Source organism: Balaenoptera musculus, chromosome 16, assembly GCF_009873245.2.
Source record: "Balaenoptera musculus isolate JJ_BM4_2016_0621 chromosome 16, mBalMus1.pri.v3, whole genome shotgun sequence".
In the NCBI taxonomy this organism is placed as follows: Eukaryota; Metazoa; Chordata; class Mammalia; order Artiodactyla; family Balaenopteridae; genus Balaenoptera; species Balaenoptera musculus.
Genome location: NC_045800.1, coordinates 56,156,220 through 56,174,370, shown reverse-complemented (window position 1 = coordinate 56,174,370; position 18,151 = coordinate 56,156,220). Strand labels below are relative to the sequence as shown.

The following is an 18,151-nucleotide window of genomic DNA, read 5'->3' as shown; positions in this document are numbered from 1 at the left end:
CTGCCCCAGAGCAGAGCCCAGGTGCCACCTTCTGTTGCCACTGTCTGCACCCCTTCCTGATGCAGGTCTGACATAAGCCCAGAGGTGGGGCTGGAAGGGAGACATGGACAAACCTGTTCAGTGACATGGTGGGGACAGAGAGGCCCAGAGCCCAGCCCAAGGTCACGCAACATCATCATGGCAGGTGCAGGAGGCCGACGGGCTAGACAGGAGGCATCCTTTTGGGGGGTGAGGGGGCAGCTGGTCTGGTACCCCCGGTTCTCCCAGAGTCTGGTGGGAGCCTTGCTGTTGTGTGTGGTCACCCGTGTAGGCGTGTGGGGCTGCACTCACACCCCAGAGACCCCTGACCTCGGCCACCAACAGGGCTCTCCGAGGACAAACTGGGATTTGGTAAACTACGCTGAGAAGGATTCCTTGGGTGTTACTCAGCACGGGTGCTTTTCCCTCCCCCTGATGTTTGCTCACCGTCCCCCCGCCCCCGTCCCACTGAGTCCTGGAGGTTGTCTCCCTCTGGTTCAGGAGCCACACACTTAGGGTGAGGACAGCCGCGCCCATGCCCTGTGTCCTAGGTCCAAAACCTCCGTGACCTCGCAGGGAGGGAGCAGACACTGGGTGGGGCTGCAAGGGTGGCCTCTTTATTTGAATCATAGCATCCCGGCCACCTGGGAGAGGAATGGTCTTTAGAAATCATTTGGCCCAGTCTCTCATGGTACAGATGGGGAAACTGAGGCTCAGAGGTAGGAGGGTACACCCCAAAGTGGCCCAGCATGGCACTCCAGGCTTTCAGCTGAGCTCACTGCCACCCTAAACTGCTTCAGATGCATGGCGGGTGTAGACGCCAGCAGGGCCCAAGACCTACAGCGGTGCTCATGACCCAGCCATGGGGCGTGGAGTCTGCAGAAAGGCAGGACCCACCCCTGAGGAGCTGGGGGCGCAGAGTGTGGGGCTGGGGAAGTTCTGGGGATCTGTGGAGAGCTGAGCAGGGCGCCCTCAGACCTGGCTCTGTTAAGCCTCATTTGTACTCCGCCTCTTGTAATCACTACCTCCTGCCAAGACCTGCTACCATTAGGGCTTCTCCTCCCATCTGTTTACCCAGAGAGCCCAGTGAGGTCTGGAGATTGCAGGCCCAGAGGCCAGGCCAGAGAGAATGCTCTGGAGTCAGGCCCCGATTGGAAAGCTGACAAGATGCAAGGGGGTGAGGAAGGAAAGTGGACTCTGGAAAACCAGGGGCCACCCGTGCCCCTCATCAGCCCCTTTGGCTGAGCCACAGCAGTGTGCCCAGTGGCCTGCAGTCCACGGGAGGCTGCTGGGTCTGTGATACCTAGGGTGAGTTCCAGGGGTTCCGAGGGACTCAGGAGTCAGGGTGGACTTCCTGGAGGAGGGGGAGTCCCAGCTGGTTCCTGAAGAATGAACATGATTGTGAACTGAAAGCATTCTAACCAAAGGGTCCAGCTGGGCCAAAGCCTTGAGGCAGGCACGCTGGGGACAAATTCAGTGGGGCTGGATGGAGAGCCAAGACTGGGCAGTGAAGGAAATAAGGTTGGAGATGCCCCCTAGAGGCCGGATGGTAGAAGGAGGAGGAAGTTTGTACTGTGTTTCTAACGTGCTAAACATCCCTGAGAGGTTCACTGCCCACTTCTGTGCCTGTTTCTGTCAGATCTCCTCGGAGCTTTGGGCACCTGGGAGCCACAGCAGGGCAGCACCTCAGTGGGAGAGCCTGCCTTTGGGGAGGGTGTGAGCAGGTGCCAGGATCCTAGGCTCCCCTGGGAGCTGATGGGTCTCCCTCAGCCTGGGGTGATGGGGGATTCAGCCCCTGGGGCAGACTCTCCTGCAGGCTAAGGGTCCAACACCCAGGGTGGACTCCAGAGCTGAGAGTTTTGCAGGGGAGGGGAGTGGGCTGAGAGATGGGCTTCCCTTCTCCTTCCTGTGACCAGCTGCCTCCTTCCTTCTTGTAGAGAAGCTGTGTGGGGCAAGGATGGGAGTAGGTGGCCCTCCCCGAGGCTTTGGGTGCGCTCAGAGCCTGACAGAGAGGAGGTGAGCCTTTGAGCTACGTGTGCTGTACCAAGCTTGTGATTTGCTGCAGGCGCTGTGGGTTCCTGGTGCCCCCACGGGTGCAGCCCCTCCCTGTAGCCCTGGGTTCAGCCCAGGTTGTGTTCGCTGAGCCTCCACTGACCCAAGGTGGCCTCTCTCTCACCTTTCCTATCAGCAGAGCAGCAGCCATGGGCCTGGGAGCTCAACTCCTGGTACCCAAGATTTCATACATCCCCCCAGCAGTTTGCACAGCAGCTGGCTCCGGCTCTGTCAGCTTGGGTTCCCACTCGGGAAGCCCAGAATTCTTTTCTGGGATAATACAACAGCCCTTCCACAGCAGGAAGGGCGAGCTGCCCTCATGGCAAAGCTTCTTCCTGAGCCCTGGCTCCTGCACCCTCAAAATAGCAGGTGGGCTTAGCAGGGGCACATTTTCCAGGGAGGAATTAGAGTCAGAGAAGAGATGGCATGGGACTTGGCCAGCATCACGTGGCCAAGGCAAGACTCACCCAGGATTCCAGGCCCTAGTCAAGCTCCTTTGGGGACGGAGCCACGGTTTCTTTTCAGGGCCACAGGAAGACGCTCCAGGGCTTGGGAAGAGGAGGTGGAGGAAGAGAGCTTCTGGGGGGCGAGGAGCCCAAGAGAGAAGCCCCGAGTCACTGTCTCTCCTCCTCGGCTCCAGCTACTTTAATGGGCGGGTCCACCAGTAGTGCTGACATTTACCTGGTGGGGAGGTGGGCCTCCTCCCTCTTGAATCAAGATGCTAAAAATAACTGGGCCCAGCTTTTCAGGGCCCCTGCCCAGCCAGCGCCTGCTTGCCTGCCTTGGCGACCTTTTTCCTGGGTGCTGGAAGCTAATTGCTTTGTGAGCATTTGGTTCTTTGTGCCAAGGACTTCCTAGGGGTCAGAGCAGGGATAGCATTGCATGCTCAGCTCCTGAGCCTGAAGAGGGGTCTCTGCAAGGCCTAACTATCCCCCAGGTATTGGGGTGATGGGCCCCTGCCCAAACCCTGTTTTCTCCCTGGGTCTAGTACCCTGCCAGACTGGCCACTCTGCCCCTGGATGCTTGAGCCCCTTCCTTGAGCTGCTGGAGTTTCTCCCAATACCCCTCCTCCTCAGAGTTATCCAGTGCTCACCTTGAGTCCTGTACCACGCCCAACACAGATGTCCAAGGTGTGGTCTCCTGCCTTCATACTGCATGTTCATCCTGCAGCCAAGAGCAGCCCAGACTTTGTCGCTGGGCATGTTTAAATCCAGCTCTGCAAACTTAGCGCATTTCTGAGCCTCAGTATTCTCATCTCTGAAATGGGCATCATACCTGACTTTGTAGTGTCATTACAAGAATGAAGTGGGGTAACATGCAGGTGTCAGATCAAGAGAGCTGCCTGCCGCCCAGCCAGGAGAAAGCCTGAGCACCTCTGGGGGCTTTCCTTTCTCTTGCTGTGTAAATCAACCCTGGAAACTTCATACATATGGTTGATGTGTGTGGACTCGAAGAGGAAGGTCTTAAAGACCCAGGCTGAGGACTGGGGACTTGATCTCCTCAAAAACAGGGGTCCCTTGCCCGTTCCTCTGCATGTCCAGAGTGGCCTGCCCCACCTGAGTGTTTGTCCACTTCTTGCCCTCGGTCAGTGTGATCAGAATTGTGTTGGCATTGGCCCACAAGTCCCTGGCTGTGGGGTCAGCCCCATGGAAATGGAAGTGGTTTTCTGGGCTCCATTCTCGCCCACTGTGAGAACCTGGGCTGGTGGCTTAGCCCCTCCATGCCTCAGTGTCCTCATCTGAAAATGGGGATAATAACGGCCCCTCCCAATAAGCATTGTGAGATTAAATTAGCATTGTCCATACGGTGCTTAGGACAGAGCCTGGCATGGGGTGAGCCCTTGGTGTGTGTTCGCTGGTCCTTGTAGTGGTCAGACTAGTCGTAGCCATCCGTGGTAATAACAGTGGCCACTGCCCTTGGTTGAATGATTGTTATCAGATGCTGTGTCAGAGGCTAAGGACTTTACTGACATTATTTAACTTAATCTTCGTGACAGTCCTACACAAGGTACTCCTATAAGCTCTATGTTCCAAATGAAGAAAACCGAGGCCCAGAGAGGTGGTACAGTCTGAAAGTGATAGCGCTGAAAACCAGAATTCAGATTCAGCCCTGCTAGGTGATCAGCTATTCGGCTTTGCACTGAAAATTTCACATCCTAGAAACCTCTCAGTGCCAGGCCCACAGGGACAGTTGACGAGCTAGCCCCATCTAATCCTCCATTCCGTTGCTATACCCACTGGCCCCCCTGGCCCCCCTCCTCGGCTTTCAGGCTCAGCCCTGTCCTGCCCCTGCTCCCTTCCCACACCTTATAGGTGCCTCTTCTCGCCAGATCATCCTTGCCCATCCACTGCGGCCTGACTGCAGTCTCGCCATCCAGCTTCCTACCCTCAGCCAGCTGGAGGGGTGTGGGTCGCACCCCGTGGGCTCTCTGTGCCCAGGGCTGTGCCTACAGTTGGCTGGTGGGTCCTGAGCTGCCCCTCACCAGCCTCAGGCTCCCCGATTTGCACTGAGAGCTTTGGCACCTCTGCTCCCAGCCTTCTAGAGAGGCTTTAGAAACCTCTTCCTTAAGAGAGGGAAGACTGAGTGAGCCCCCGCCCCCAGCCCTGGCCCCAGGCGGCTGAGAGAGATTGCACCGGCCCTTCCGGTGCATTGATGGAGAGCACTGCTGACACAGGAGAAAGGTCAGCAGTGGGACAGAGCGGAGTTGGTGGCGGCCTGCCGGCCAGCAGCACCCTCCCCCAGGTCAGGGCTTCCTGGGGGGAGGGGCCCAGTGCTCCTTGGGGTCCTGGTCAATTCGTATTGACTCAGGCAGCCGCTGGTTCAGCGAAGCTGGGCGTCCAAGCCCCCAGAGGGCTGGGGGAGATGCCCAGGTCGTCCTTGGCACCTTCCTCTCCCTCCCCCCACAGTTGATTAGATCCTCCAAGCCATCTCTGAGTTTGTGTCCCCCTCAGCGCCCCCATCCTCTGCTGGCTCTCAGGTCTTACTCTCTTCCTGCCTCTCAGTTACTGAGCCCTTCCCAGTCTGCCACTACCCTCCCTGGCTCCCCACTGCCACCAGGAATAAAGTGCAAATTCAGAGGCTGACATTAAGGTCCTTCTTGAGCTCAGTGAGGCTGCCCAGAGCTGCTGGTCCTTCCCCAAGGACTGAGTCAGCCGTCCCCACCCTCAGATGAAGGCTGAGCCTCTCTTGGCCTGGGAGGGGTGGGGATGGAGGTCTCTTCGCCCCAGACGTGCCTTTCCAGGACCCAGCCCATTGCTTTCCCTACCCAGGACTCCCGCCCTCTGGGAGAGGTTAGAGGAGGTGTGTGAGATATCCGGGCACCCTGAGTGCCAGGCCAGGTCTGCACCCAGTGCTCCAGCCTCACCCAGACTGTAGGTACAGGACCTGTGACTAGGACATCAGCCCGGTGCATTGCCCACCCCACACCGTTCCTCACGCTCCCCCTTGAACTGCTCAGTGCATCTCATGCCCCAGCCTCCCGGTGGGCAGAAGCCATCTTCTCCCCAGCTCACATGGACGACAAGCCCCAGTGAGGGCAGGAGGTACAGCGGTTAGTGCACAGTCTCTGGGGTCTGACCCCAGCTCCATCCCTTACTAGCTGTGTGACCTCAGGCAGTCACTTAACTCTTGTGAAATGTGGGTAATAATAGTTCCTTCTCCACAAGATGGTGAGATTCATTGAAATGACACATGTTTGTGGGACCCTGGAACGTTTTCAGATCAATAAAGCCAGCTTTCGTCATCATCAACACCGGGGTCCCCAACCCCTGGGCTGCAGACTGATACCAGTCCGCAGCCTGTTAGGAACCGGGCCACACAGCAGGAGGTGAGCGGCAGGCGAGCTTCTAGAGCAGCTTCATCTGCTGTTCCCCATCGCTCCCCATCGCTCGCATTACCGCCTGAGCCACCCCACCCCCTCGTCCCTGGAAAAATCGTCTTCCACGAAACTGGTCCCTGGTGCCAATAAAGGTGGGGGACCGCTAATCAACACCATCATCCTCAGGCTGGCGGGTACCGTATCCACGAGATGAGGACCCTCTCCTCCAAATGGGCTCCTCCTGGTTATTTGAATGCACCTTCCACTTCTGCCCCTCACGGTCCCCTTTATGCCCTTTTTGCCCTTTTTTTCGCAGCACTTCTCTCCCTCATTTCCTAAAATCCCAGGAAGCCCAGCCCTCCCTGGCCTCGTGTTGTCACCTGCATACTTGCCTTATGCACCCTGTCCGTCGGAGCTGGGCCCAGGATTTATCCTCTGTTTCCCCCACGGCCCCTCACAGGTGCCTCAAGCACAGTAGGTGCCTGATGAAAGTTTGTTCTGTTGAACGGACACTCTATGGAGCCAAAGTCACCTGCAGGAACAACACAGCAGTGACCAGCTAGGCCCCTGGGTGCATCCTCAGGCTGACGAAGGGCACGTCTGAGACCGGGCCTGAACCGCCTCCCGCTGGGTCATGGCTTGTGCCCACTCTGGCCTCCTCCACGCGGGGTTTTGGGGGAGGCAGCGGGTGGCGTGGGTTTGGGCCGCTGTGTTGGAAGATTTTTCAAAGCTGGTTCCTCTCTGGTCCTCTGGGCCGTCCCTGTGTTTTGTTTGCCTGGGTCCTTTCCCCACCCCCACGCTTCTCTGTTAAACTGTGATATTATATTTAAACAAATCAATTCCATTGCAGAGTCCTTCCTGTCCTAATGATGAGTTTGCAGCACAAATGCCATTGATTTCTCACAGCCCTGAAAACCAGTTGATGAATAGCACTGGGCTTGTCTTTGGAGAGGCACTTAGAGCAGCTCTGGGCAGCCCCCTTGTTCCCCACCCACACTGCCCCCCATCACCACCCCACGCCCACCCGACATTTCACAGCTGCTGCAGTGGGGCTGAGGCTGTGTGATGAAGCAGGACCCTCAGCATCCTCCGCCAGGGGTGGAATGTCATCACCAGGGGCCCGGCCCCTCGTGCTGGTGAAACAGTCATAGCGGGGAATTGTATTGATTTTGGCCGAAGGCAGGAGCGCAACTTACAAAGCAGAGAAGCAGTGCGGTGTGATCTTTGTCTTCCCTTACAAGTTCAGAGCATGGTCCTGAGTGACAGCAGATAACAGCTCAGGCAAAGCTCAGGTTTCCAGACCTTGATGGGGCTGCTGGGTTGCTGCTTTTTTAAAGGGGCGGTTCAGAGGTGAGGGAGCTATCCCCACCGGGGAGCGTGAATATTCCCTCTGTGAAACCCTTCCCAGCCTCCAGTGTCAAAGTCAGACCACTGCTCAGGGCTTTGCCCTTCAGATCACTGCCGGGATCACGGCTTGTTTGAGTTTTGTAGTGACGCCAGGGCTTGGGTGGACAGGAATTATTCTTCCCAACTTTGAGCCGGGCGGCCTGAGTCATGGGCAGTCACTGGAGAGGGACGGTCAGCAGCCACACAAGCCCGTGAGTTGGGCTGGGGTAAGGCAGGAGGCAACAGCTGGGACTGGGGCGAACTGGAGTGCCTGCCTCACCTACATCCCTGAAAGTTAACCCCATGCCCGTAAAACTCTCCGGGATGGGGCTGTGAGCTGAACTGGTCACTGCTTCTCCCTGAGTCTAGTTCAGGCCTTTGTTTTAGAGACAAAGATGTGGCCCGGAGTTGGGAATGGCTCTTCAAGGTCACAGTGCAAAGCAGTGGTGGAGCTGGGGTTTGAACCCCAGATGGGGGGCAAGGTCTCTCGGGCAGTGCTGGCTCCCCTCCCCCCCAGCAGTTAGGGTTGGGGGCAGGGCAGGGGCTCTGTTGTAGGGGAAGACAGGCCCCTCACTCAGGAGACCCAAGAGTGGCCCAGCGTGCCCCCCTTCCCTTGGCCCTCAGAGCTGTCACCCTCCCTCCCTTCCTCCCCGCAGACAAACCTCCTGTCCCTCCTAATCAGGTTAGTCTCCTGCTCCATGCTCGCTCTGCTGAGCTGGACCAGCTGCCTCTAATGGCCTGTCGACCTGGCCCTCCCCCTGGCTCTGGGGTGGGGGAGGGGATGCTCAGGAAAGAACTGTGAGTGGGAAGGGGCTGCCCGACTTCCTCGATTCAGACCTTTCCACAGCTTCTAGGACTAAGTCCAAACCCTTAGCCTGGCATCCAAGACTCATCGAAATGAGGCCCCTGCTTATTTCTCCAGTCTCCACGGCCCTGATGCCCTCTTTGCTACAGTTGCAGAATGCTATTTTTATTTCCCCGCTTTTGCACATGCAGGTCCTTTTGCTACTTCCCAACTTCTCAGGAAACTCCTATGCATCCTGCAAAACCCAACTCTTGTCTCTTCTTCTGGGCTGCCTCCTCTCAAGACTCCTGCCTCTGTCTCCCACTGGATGCTCCACTGATCTGGAACTTAAACCTACTGTGTTTGGGTGCATTATTTCCTAGACCTGCTTCCCCTTGAGTTCCTGGAGGAAAGGGAGAATGTTATAGAGAATATGCCTCAGGGTGCAGCACAGAGAAGTGCTTAGTGAAGAGATAGGGCCAGCAAAGAAGAGAGAAGTGGGGACTGGGGAGGGAAAGAGACAGGAGTGCGCAGAACAGCTGCTCCCAGCCCCTCCACACTGCTGTAGCCTACTTCCTGCCAGGGAGGCCACTCCCGGCGACACATGTGGGGCCTGAAATAGACATGTGGGGGCCATGGTGGTGCACTTTCACAGCCTAGTGCTAAGCACCATCCCCCCCATTCCCTGGGCACAGAAGCTCCGTCTCCCAGGGCTCTGCCCCTGCAGCCACGACCCCTCCCCCAGCAGTGCCCAGGCCTCGCCCCTCTGTTCCTGCTAACTTTGTTTTATAAATAAACTATATAAATAGGCTCCTCTGATTCCTCCGAGCACGCAGCATTTAAGGACCGGGGCACTGCTGCAAGCATAATTGTACTACCGAATCCATCAGCTGCCTAATTACCATTCATTTTGCATTTATTTCTGCTAATTAAAAAGAGAGAAACTCCTAACAACTTTTACGTAAATACTATATTTGTTCTATGTAAAGATGGGATGCTAATTTGCTGGTGATTAGCTGATTATCTAATTTTATAGCTGTCACACAGGCTGGCCCTGTCTCCCCTTTGCACCCCAGATGCCACTTGAGGCCCCCGATCAGGTGTGGGAGGAAAGGGTCCAGGGAGGTCCACATAGGTGGTTAGAGGGTCTGTCTGAAGCCCAGGGGTCACATGGATCACCACACATCACCAGGGTTCAGGGGGGCTGCAGTCTGACCGATAAAGCTGGGAGGAACCATTGGCTCATCCACTGTTTCTGTACAGATGGAGAAACTGAGGCTCAGAGAGGTCCAGCGTCCCCAAGTCAGACAGTGATAGAGACGGACCCCCGACCCAGGTGTTTGGGCTCCTCCTCCAGTGCTCCCTCTCTGTAGAGCTACTGTCAGGAGGAATTTGCAGGCTCTGTTTGCAGCTGGAAAAATATCTGGACCAAAGGCCAGCCCAAGTGGAAGAAAGAAGTAGTCTGGTCTGAGCCCATGGCCCAAACCAAACCCTCCACATGCCCTTCTGGGAACCTCTGCCTCCTCCCACTTCCCCATCCAGCCAGGGCTCCGTCCTACAGCCTCCTGACCTCGCTTACCGAGGCTCACTCTCCCAGCCCAGGCCTTGCACGCTGTAGACCACCGGGACCCGTGTGAGGGTCTGAATCTCAGATCTTAACATTATGTGTTTATTTTCATGTGAATTACGAACAAATATTATTAGTACATCAAACCTGTGATTTCACAGACAATATTGCTTTAGATGAGGTTAAATAAAACAAAAGTGATTGGTTCAAAGCAAAGTGATTTAAAGGACAATATGTGAAAGATGTAGATGAAACATGATGTGGTTTAAAGTTTCTAATAACTGAAGTCAGGGACATACTCGTGGAGGGTCTGAGAACACAGGTCAGGGACCAAGCGGCGAGGCCGGGGTCAGCAGCAGGAACCCGAGGGCAGGGTTGGCCAGTCTCTGGCCTGTAGGCCACCACTGCCCCATCTCATGGCCAAGCCGGCAGTACCTCTGCATCATGCCCTTCTCCCCAGCCCTGCGGTCAGTGGGAATTAGCCCACCACAGAGGACTCCTCTGCCCTAGAGGCAGTTTAAACGGGACTCTCGTTTCAGGGAGGCCAGGAAGTCAGACTCTGCTCCCTCTCATACCGCCTGACCAGGTGTGGGTGACTTCTTGGGCTCCCTGGCCGGCCCGCCTCCCCAGGCGTTGGTGGGCGAGACCCAGTCTCACCACTCTCTCTCTGACTACTCCACTCTCTCTTCCTGGACAGTCTGAAAATAGCCAGTTCTAGACGTAAAGGGAGAACGGCTTCCACTAGACCAGGTGTCATCTGGGCTTGGAGGCAGGTCAGGGCCAGGGTCAGCACGGCCCGCTGGAAATCCCCGAGGCCAGGGATCCGGTCCTGGCTGCCGCTCTCTGGCGCATCAGTCCCCTCCTAGACTGGGAGATCGCTGTGCTTTCCTCCCAGGGTTGCTGAAGGGATTCTGAGAGCCACATGCAGAACCCCTCAGAGGAGCACTCGGTGTAGCTGGTGGTGAGCCCGATTCCTGGCCCGGCCCCCCCACCCCCACCTCGGCCTCCCACCTGCCGCCACGGTGTCTGTGCGAGGTGACCCGCTGCCGCCAGAGATCTCCCGCTCATCTGCCCTTTTATCGCCCTGTGCACAATCAGGGGAAGCCTGGAAGGCCACGGGGGCGCGGGCAGATGGAAAACAAAGAGAGAACAAAGGCGCTGCTCTCAGGAGGCCAAAAGGCAGGGGGCCTCCTCCCGCCACTGCCGCCTGGACAGCTTGTCTCACCAGTGCCGGGCCTTGGCCACCCTAGGCTGCAGGCCACCTGCCCCGCCCCTCCAGAGCCTACCCCTAACCTCACGCGGGGTCCCCACTTGCTGGGTGACCCTCGGAAAGTCACTGCTCTCCAAGCCACCTTTTTCTTGTCTGTAAATGAGGAAGTGGTGGGACAGCTTGCTGTGTGATCTCCAACAGACCCTGCCCCTCCCACCCCTGCTGGGGTCTCTTTGGGGACAGGCCGACCCATTTCTCAGGCACTCCCCACCCCCTGGCCCTAGAAGGTCAAGTTGGGTGCCCGCTTCTGCCCACAGAGAGGACCCCAGTGTGCCCTGGGCCGAGTGAGGCAAGCAGGAGGGCCCTGTTTACAGCTAAGATCTTGGTGCTGGGTGTAAGCATTGGCGTGGAATGAATGAACGGTTTTATCAGAAGGGGGCTTAGCTGTCGGCCTTTTGATCGCTGCTGCTGTTGGAGCCTCTGAGGGAGGGGAAACTCCTGGGCCCTCCAGAGCAGTAGCAAAGAGGAGTGGTTGAGGGCTCATAAGAGCTCCAAGGCCAGGTTATCTGGGTTCATATCCTAGCTGTGTGACCTTGGGCTGCTTTCTTAACCTTTCTGTATCTGTGTCCTCATCTGTTAAAATAGGTATAGTACCTATATCATAGGTTGTGTTGAGATTAAATGAGTTAACTCACATAAAGGACTTAGTACCAGATAAAGGCCCATTAATGTTGGGAATTACTATTATCAGTTTCAGCACTATTATTGTTTAGAGGTGGACTTAATGGGAAGCTCATGCAGCTTCAGCCCCCGGGCTCCGCCCCTGCACCGCCTGGGTGAAGGTGGACGTTTTGCTGGCAGCTGGGGAGGGTTCTAGCTGGGGAGGGGTGGCAGATTGCCATCAGGAGCATTTCTGTGTAAGCATTTCTGGTAAATTGTTTAAAGGGGCCTGGCTTCCTAAGGCTCTAGGAATTTGTTACTTCTTTTCTCATTCTGAGTATGTATTTGTAGGGAATTCCCTGGCCGTCCAGTGGTTAGGACTCTCACTTTCACTGCCAGGGCCCGGGTTCAATCCCTGGTTGGGGAACTAAGATCCCGCAAGATGCGCGGCGCAGCTAAAAAAAAAAAAAAAAAAAAAAAAAATATTTTTAATTGTATATGTATTTCTAAAGAGGACCTCCAAAATAGTATAAGCTTCGGGTCCTGCAAACCTGGACCGTCCCCTGCTCATTCCCGTTACCTTGATTATATTTCTGGGGCCTGACCCTGTGCTGCCCACCTTGTGGCGCCCCAGGAGGATGGATGCGGCCTTGGGGCTGGAGGGACCTAACTTCTTGCCCTGTGGACAGCTGTGTATGCAGCCCAGACTGTGGTCTACACCCCACACTCCAGGTCAAGGGAGCCCCAAGGAGGGCAGGCGGGGAGAATGGGACCCTGTCCTGAAGGAGACCCTGGATGTTCAGTGCACAGAGTCCTGTGCCCAGGGCCCGAGGGCCCCTGCACCGCAGGCTGGAGCCCTATCCCCTGCCTCCTCCCTCCCCCCACGCTGGGCGGGCTGGGTGGGCAGGCGCAAGGGGCGGTTGGGGCCGTGGGAAGCAGGCTGCTGAGTTGGAACAGTCGCCCTGGAGGCTGTCGCCGAGGGGGCTGGCTTTGCGCCAAGCCCCAGGTTTAGTATCAGGTAGGTGGAGACCTGGGATGGCCCCTGCCCTCTGAGAGCTCTTGAGGGAGCTGGAACCACAAGATTTGCACCTGGAGGGGTGAAGAGTGGGCAGGGGGAGGTGGTATTAGACCCTGTCGCATCAGGCATCTCAGAGAGGGGTCGAGAGAGCCCAGAGGTCGTGAGGGCTGGACGCCTGGGGAGGGCCTTCTGGAGGATGGGCCCTCGCCTGGGGACGCCCCCAGAGGAGTGGGCGCCGTGGGCCCTGGCGCCTCTACCCGCAGCAGGGCCTCCCAGCCCGGGCTCTGACAGGGACATTTATAACTCACAGCTGTGCGGTCCTGGGCCCAACTGACTGTGGTAAACCGATCAGGCTGCAGGAAGTCGAGTCCTGAGGCCACTCCCCACCCCGACCCTACACTCTCCTTCACCTCCTGACACCCACATCCTGTTCTGGGCGGGAGGGGCGGGCAGCTGGGGCATGGAACCGGGGCCCAGCCAGGGGTCCCCGAGCTGGAGAAAATGGAGAAGCTCAGTGAAGCCCCCGAGCTGTGAGGCAGGGCCTCCAGGATCACCAGGGTCTACCCCTCAAGGCACATGTGGGGAGACCCAGGCCCAGAGAGTGCCAGAGGCCACCCAAGAGCCCACGGGAGCCGAGGAGTGAGAGCTCAGGCTGCGGGGCTCAGGGGTGTGCTGTGTGCTTCCACATCTTAACTGGAGAAGGGATTAAGCTTCTAGCCGCTGCTGACCAACGCCAGCCTGGGGGAGCCTGGTGGAAGGGGGCGGAGGTGAACCAGAGGCCTCAGAAGTTGCTGGGAAGAGGAGCAGAGGATGCCTGGACCCTGGGCCTCTGCACAGCTTGTAGCCCTCTGTTGGAATATGAGACCCATCCTGAGACCAAATACCTCATACCTTGTGCCCGTCCACCTAGATTCTCACAGCAAAATTCACATTTGGGGAAAGGAATGGTCTCGCCCAGTGCTGGGAAGGACAGTAGGAAGAGCTTCCAGCATACCATGTTTTTGACCCCCTTACCTCCCTTGGCCTTATTTGCTAACCTATTCTTGGACTCCTCTGGCCAACCACCCCTCCCCCACGCCTCTTTCTCCTTCCGTGCAAGGAGAGGGATGATAAACGATAGTGAGTTTGCCAGAGCTTGGCCCACATAACTCTGGTAACCTGCGACACGATTCTAGAATTAGTACCCGAAAGAACATAGAAGTTTGTTTCATTAGTTGTATATTTATTAAGGTATATTAGAAATATATAACTAGCACATCAAACCAATGATTTCACAGATATGTTCCCTTTGGACAAGGCCAGATTCATCAGAGCTAAAAAAAAGTGCATTGAAGTAGAGGCAAGTATTAATTAAGTCATCATATGGACAGGACTCAGCTCGGACCAAGAGTTCTGAAGGGCATAGGAGAAGGCCTGAAGTTCGGGGGACACTGGGGCTCTTTTCTGCTTGAAACTCTGTTCCTGGGCCTCCTCCAGGACTCTGGGCCTCAGTTTTAAGCGAACCGTCCAGCCCCACAGGCAGGAGGGGATGAGCGGGGAGTGAGCTGGTTTTCCGAGGAGGTGTACACACATAAAATGACTCCAAATGTTGGTCAGAGATCTGGTGAACAATTCATAATGAGGAAAGAATTCAGGCAGGGGTCAAAGAGTGGCTTTGGAAGTGGCTGCCGACCGGCCGGCTGTGTGAGATAATTCCCCGAAGCCAGGCATGGTGCAGAGAGAACACCGAGGGCTTAGAGGCCCGGCTAAAAATACCCCCGACAGCTTCTCCCTGTCACCGTGCCTGGGGCCGCACAGGAAGGCCCTGGCTTTCTACCTTTCTCACCAGGAAGAAAAAGACAACAGCACAAAGCCCCCGAGCCCCAGAAAAAACAAAACTTACATAGATTGCACATTTTTTTTAAGAATGCCACCAGGAGGAGTTGGCTTGCCAGTTGGAGCACCGCAGGGTGGGGAAGACAGCCGGTTCCGATAAATCAGGCATCCCGGGGCGTGCTTAAGTGGCCCAAGAGGCCACCAAGATTAGCCCGCCGGTGGGGACAGAGGTGGGAGGGAGTGGACTGCCGCCTGCGCCCCTGGCCACTCACACGTGTCCTGTGTCTCTCCCTGCGTACCCAGGACAAGGAGGACGAGGCCCGTTGGCATCAGACCAATGCTGCGAGGGGTGTGAGGATTAGAGCCTCCGTCCATCACTCAGCTGCCAGACCTAGAAAGGTAACACCAGACCCCCGACGCCCTGATGCCCAGGCTGCACTGCCCACTTCACCTGAAACCTGGCCGGGGCGAGGTGGGGCAACCGGTCGTGATGGGGCAGGGCCAGAGCCAAGGGTTATCAGCCTTTTCGCCCAGCCCTTCTTGCCCTGGGCTTCGGGGCTTCTCTGTAATGCCTGTGTGTGTCCAGCACAAAATGCTTCTGAGCTTCAGTTTGTCAGTCTCTAAGATGGGTCCTCCATTGACTCCAATTCTCGAGGATTCTGTGAATCACTTGGGCCTCCTTGTTATTTGGAGTTAAGCCATCTTTGCAACCTGGCTCAGTTTGAACTCTGGGGGCATAGCCAAGGGTCCTAGCCCTTGGGGGTATAGCATTAAGGCCACAGGATCTGCAGGGCCAGACAGGGTTTGAGAAGGGAGGATTTTCCAAGGCAGCCCTGGCTGGAGATGTGTCTCACTGGAGCTGTGGCTGCGGTCTCCTTTGTGGCAGGATTTGAAACTCCAGAGTGATCTCCCTGGCAGCTCTGGGCAAGAATTATCATCTACATTTTCAGACCGGGAGACCAAGGCACAGGGAAGTTAATGGGCCTGCAGGGGTTCACACAGCAAGCTCTGGCCACACCGTAGCAGCTCAGCTTTATCCTATTCGCTCTGTCAGCCTCTATGCTTTTACTACACTACACTGGTCTGGCCAGGGAAGTCTGGCTGTTGAGCCCAATAAACCACCAGTCTTTATTGTGTGCCCATGGTGGGACCCATCCATCCATCCATCGACCCATCATCCATCCACTCATCTATTCATTTGTACATCCTCCCACTCAACCTCCCTCCTGTCCAACCATCCTCCCATCCATCCATCCATCCATGCATCCATCCATCCATCCATCATCCTCCCACTCAGCCATCCTTCCATTCACTCATCCATCCATCCATTTATTCGTTTGTCAATATCTATCTGCCCATTCTTCCAACCGTCCATTTACTCCTTAATTCACACATCAAACACACACTGGCTCTTATACCAGGCCAGCCCTGCACTAAAGGCTGGGTTTTGAAGATGAATCAGATCCAGCCCTGCCCTGGAGATGGTGCACTCTGCGATGGAGGTTGATACATGATCTCAGAGCCAGGCTCAATTCCATAAGGTCAGTGCTCAAGGCCCCTGTAGTGTCTGAGACTGCATGAGGAAGGGAGGAGGGGCCACGTGCTGGTAATGCAGGCAGGCATTCAGGGAGTGCTTCCCAGAGGAGGTGGCATTGTTCATTTATTCATGCCCTAATTGTTTATTGAGAAAGTCTCCCTGTTGGGAACCACTTGATGTTTTGGAGACACCTCAGGGAATAAAACTGACAAAACTCCCTTTCCTGTGGCGCTTACATTCTCATGAGGAGACATGGACAATGAATGCCTAAAACGTGATATATCATGTCAGATGGTGCCAAGTTTTAAGAAGGGAAATTAGGCACTAAAGAAACAGAGACTACAGGGACTTCCCTGGCTGTCTAATGGTTAGGACTCTGTGCTTTCACTGCGGAGGGCCCAGGTTCAGTCCCTGGTTAGGGAACTAAGATCCTGTAAGCTGCGCGGCGCAGCCAAGAAAAAAAAAAAAAAGAAACAGAGACTACAGGATGAGTAGAGTGTTCTTTGACGAAGGATGGTCAAGGAAGACCTCTGACAAGGTGACATTTGAACAGAGACATGAATGCAAGGAAGGAGTGAACCAGGGTGCACTTGGCACGTTCATGGAAGTAGCAGGGAGGCATGTGGCTGGAGGGAAGTGAGAGGTAAGAGGGGAAATCAGATCCTGGGGGACCCGCTCATGTAGTCGGACAAGAGGAGAGCAGGGAGATGGCTGAGAAGCTGTTGTCCACATCCAGGTAGAAGGTGGTGGTGGTTTAGACTAGGGTTGCAGGGAAAGCAGTGGAAAGCATCAAAGTCTTGACTGTATTTCAAAGACCTTGCAGACAGGCTTGTGGGTGGATTAGACGTGGAGGATGAGGGAGGGGGGGACAGTCCAGGAAGCCTCTTGGGTTTGGGACAGGAGCCACCGGGAGAGCAGAGGTAGCTGTTTTTCTCCGCCGGGGATGATGGCAGGGAGGGCTGAAGGCAGCCAAGGAGCTGTGTTTTAGACACATTAGGTTTGAGATGCATTTGAGACATCCAAGTGGAAAGGTTGAGAAGGCAATTGGATATATGAGTCTGAGAGGCAGAGAGGGGTCCCGACTAGAGATATAAATGTGGGAGCTGTTGTGTATAGATGGTGTCGCAAGCCACAAGGCTGATGAGGTCATCTTGGGAGTGAGTGCAGAGAGAGCGCTTCAGAAGCCTGCGTCTGAGTCACAGGGCATCCAGCCCTTAGAGGGAGGGAAGATGGGGTGGAGGCAGTAAAGGAGATGGAGAAGGTGCAGCCAGAGAGGGAGGAGGAGAGCTGAGGGAACAGGCTCTTCGTGAACCAGGAAGATTTTGCTGGCAAATCGGGGAAAGGACACTCCAGGTAGAGAGAACAGCATAACAAAGGCTCAGAGGCCTCAATAACAGAGCCATATTTGGAGAGGGGTGGTGGAGAGGGAGGAGGGACCAGAGCAGCTCCCCCCGTACACCTGGCCACACAGAGGCCAGGGCCCATGGGTGTCTGGCAGGGCTGTATAATAAATGACCCCATGTCTGGGGACCTTCCTTGTCACCCTGGTTGGCACTCCCTGGTCTCAGCTGATGTCTGCGCGCTTTGCACTTTCTTTCAAGAAGCTTTGTCTACCTCCTCTCCTGACCTCCCACCGTCCCTCTGGGGCTCTTGGGCCCCTGAGACCTCCCCCTTGCCCAGAGCACTTGTCTGAAAACACAGGGCTCAAGGCAGCAGCTCAGGAGCTGTCAGCAGGGGAACGGCACCCAACAGCTTCCTATTGAATGTCTAAGCACTACCTGGATCCTTTATCTTAAAAGAAACTGTCGAAACTTCCTGGACTATGAGTGTGTCAGAGCTGCCCGCTCACGCTCAGTTAGAGCAGAGGAACTCACTACCTCTAGTGGGCAAACGCGCGCGTGTTTGGGTAGGGCAGGGTCAGCCTTTTGTGCGCCTGTGGTGTTGCGCACTCAGTACTCAGCTCTTGGTGGAGAGAATGGCCACGGCTCGGTCAGGGAAAGCTGCAGAGAGCAGCTGCTGCCCGGAGGCTGAGCAGCGGTTCAACCGGGCTGTGAGGCGGGATGGGAGGTGGGGGGGAGAGCATGTGGCGGGCCAGCAGGCTGCAGGGGCACAGGCCGGCCCCTCTGCCCCAGCGAACACAGCCCGATGTGCCTGGGATGTGGCAAAGGCCCGGGAGACTTCTCCGTACTGAGTATAGGATGGAGCCAGGCAGGGACTTGGTGACCCCCATCGTCCCTCAGGGAGGTGTGCCTCTGACTCCGGAATGGGGACTGGGGGAGCCATGGGA

At 56.2% G+C, this 18,151-nt stretch overlaps 1 protein-coding gene across 7 annotated transcripts in view; it reads left to right on the top strand.

Moving 5' to 3' along the window:
- Positions 1–18,151, top strand: part of ZMIZ1 (zinc finger MIZ-type containing 1) — a 233,455-nt gene that overhangs the window by 52,830 nt on the left and 162,474 nt on the right. For 6 of the 7 annotated variants that reach the window (XM_036827838.1, XM_036827836.1, XM_036827833.1 and 3 more), the window contains exon 3: positions 14,631–14,726. The exons of the other annotated variant lie outside the window; for it this stretch is intronic. The gene's annotated coding sequence lies outside the window, so the exon portion shown is untranslated. The remainder of the gene's footprint in view (positions 1–14,630; positions 14,727–18,151) is intronic. 7 annotated transcript variants of the gene reach the window in all.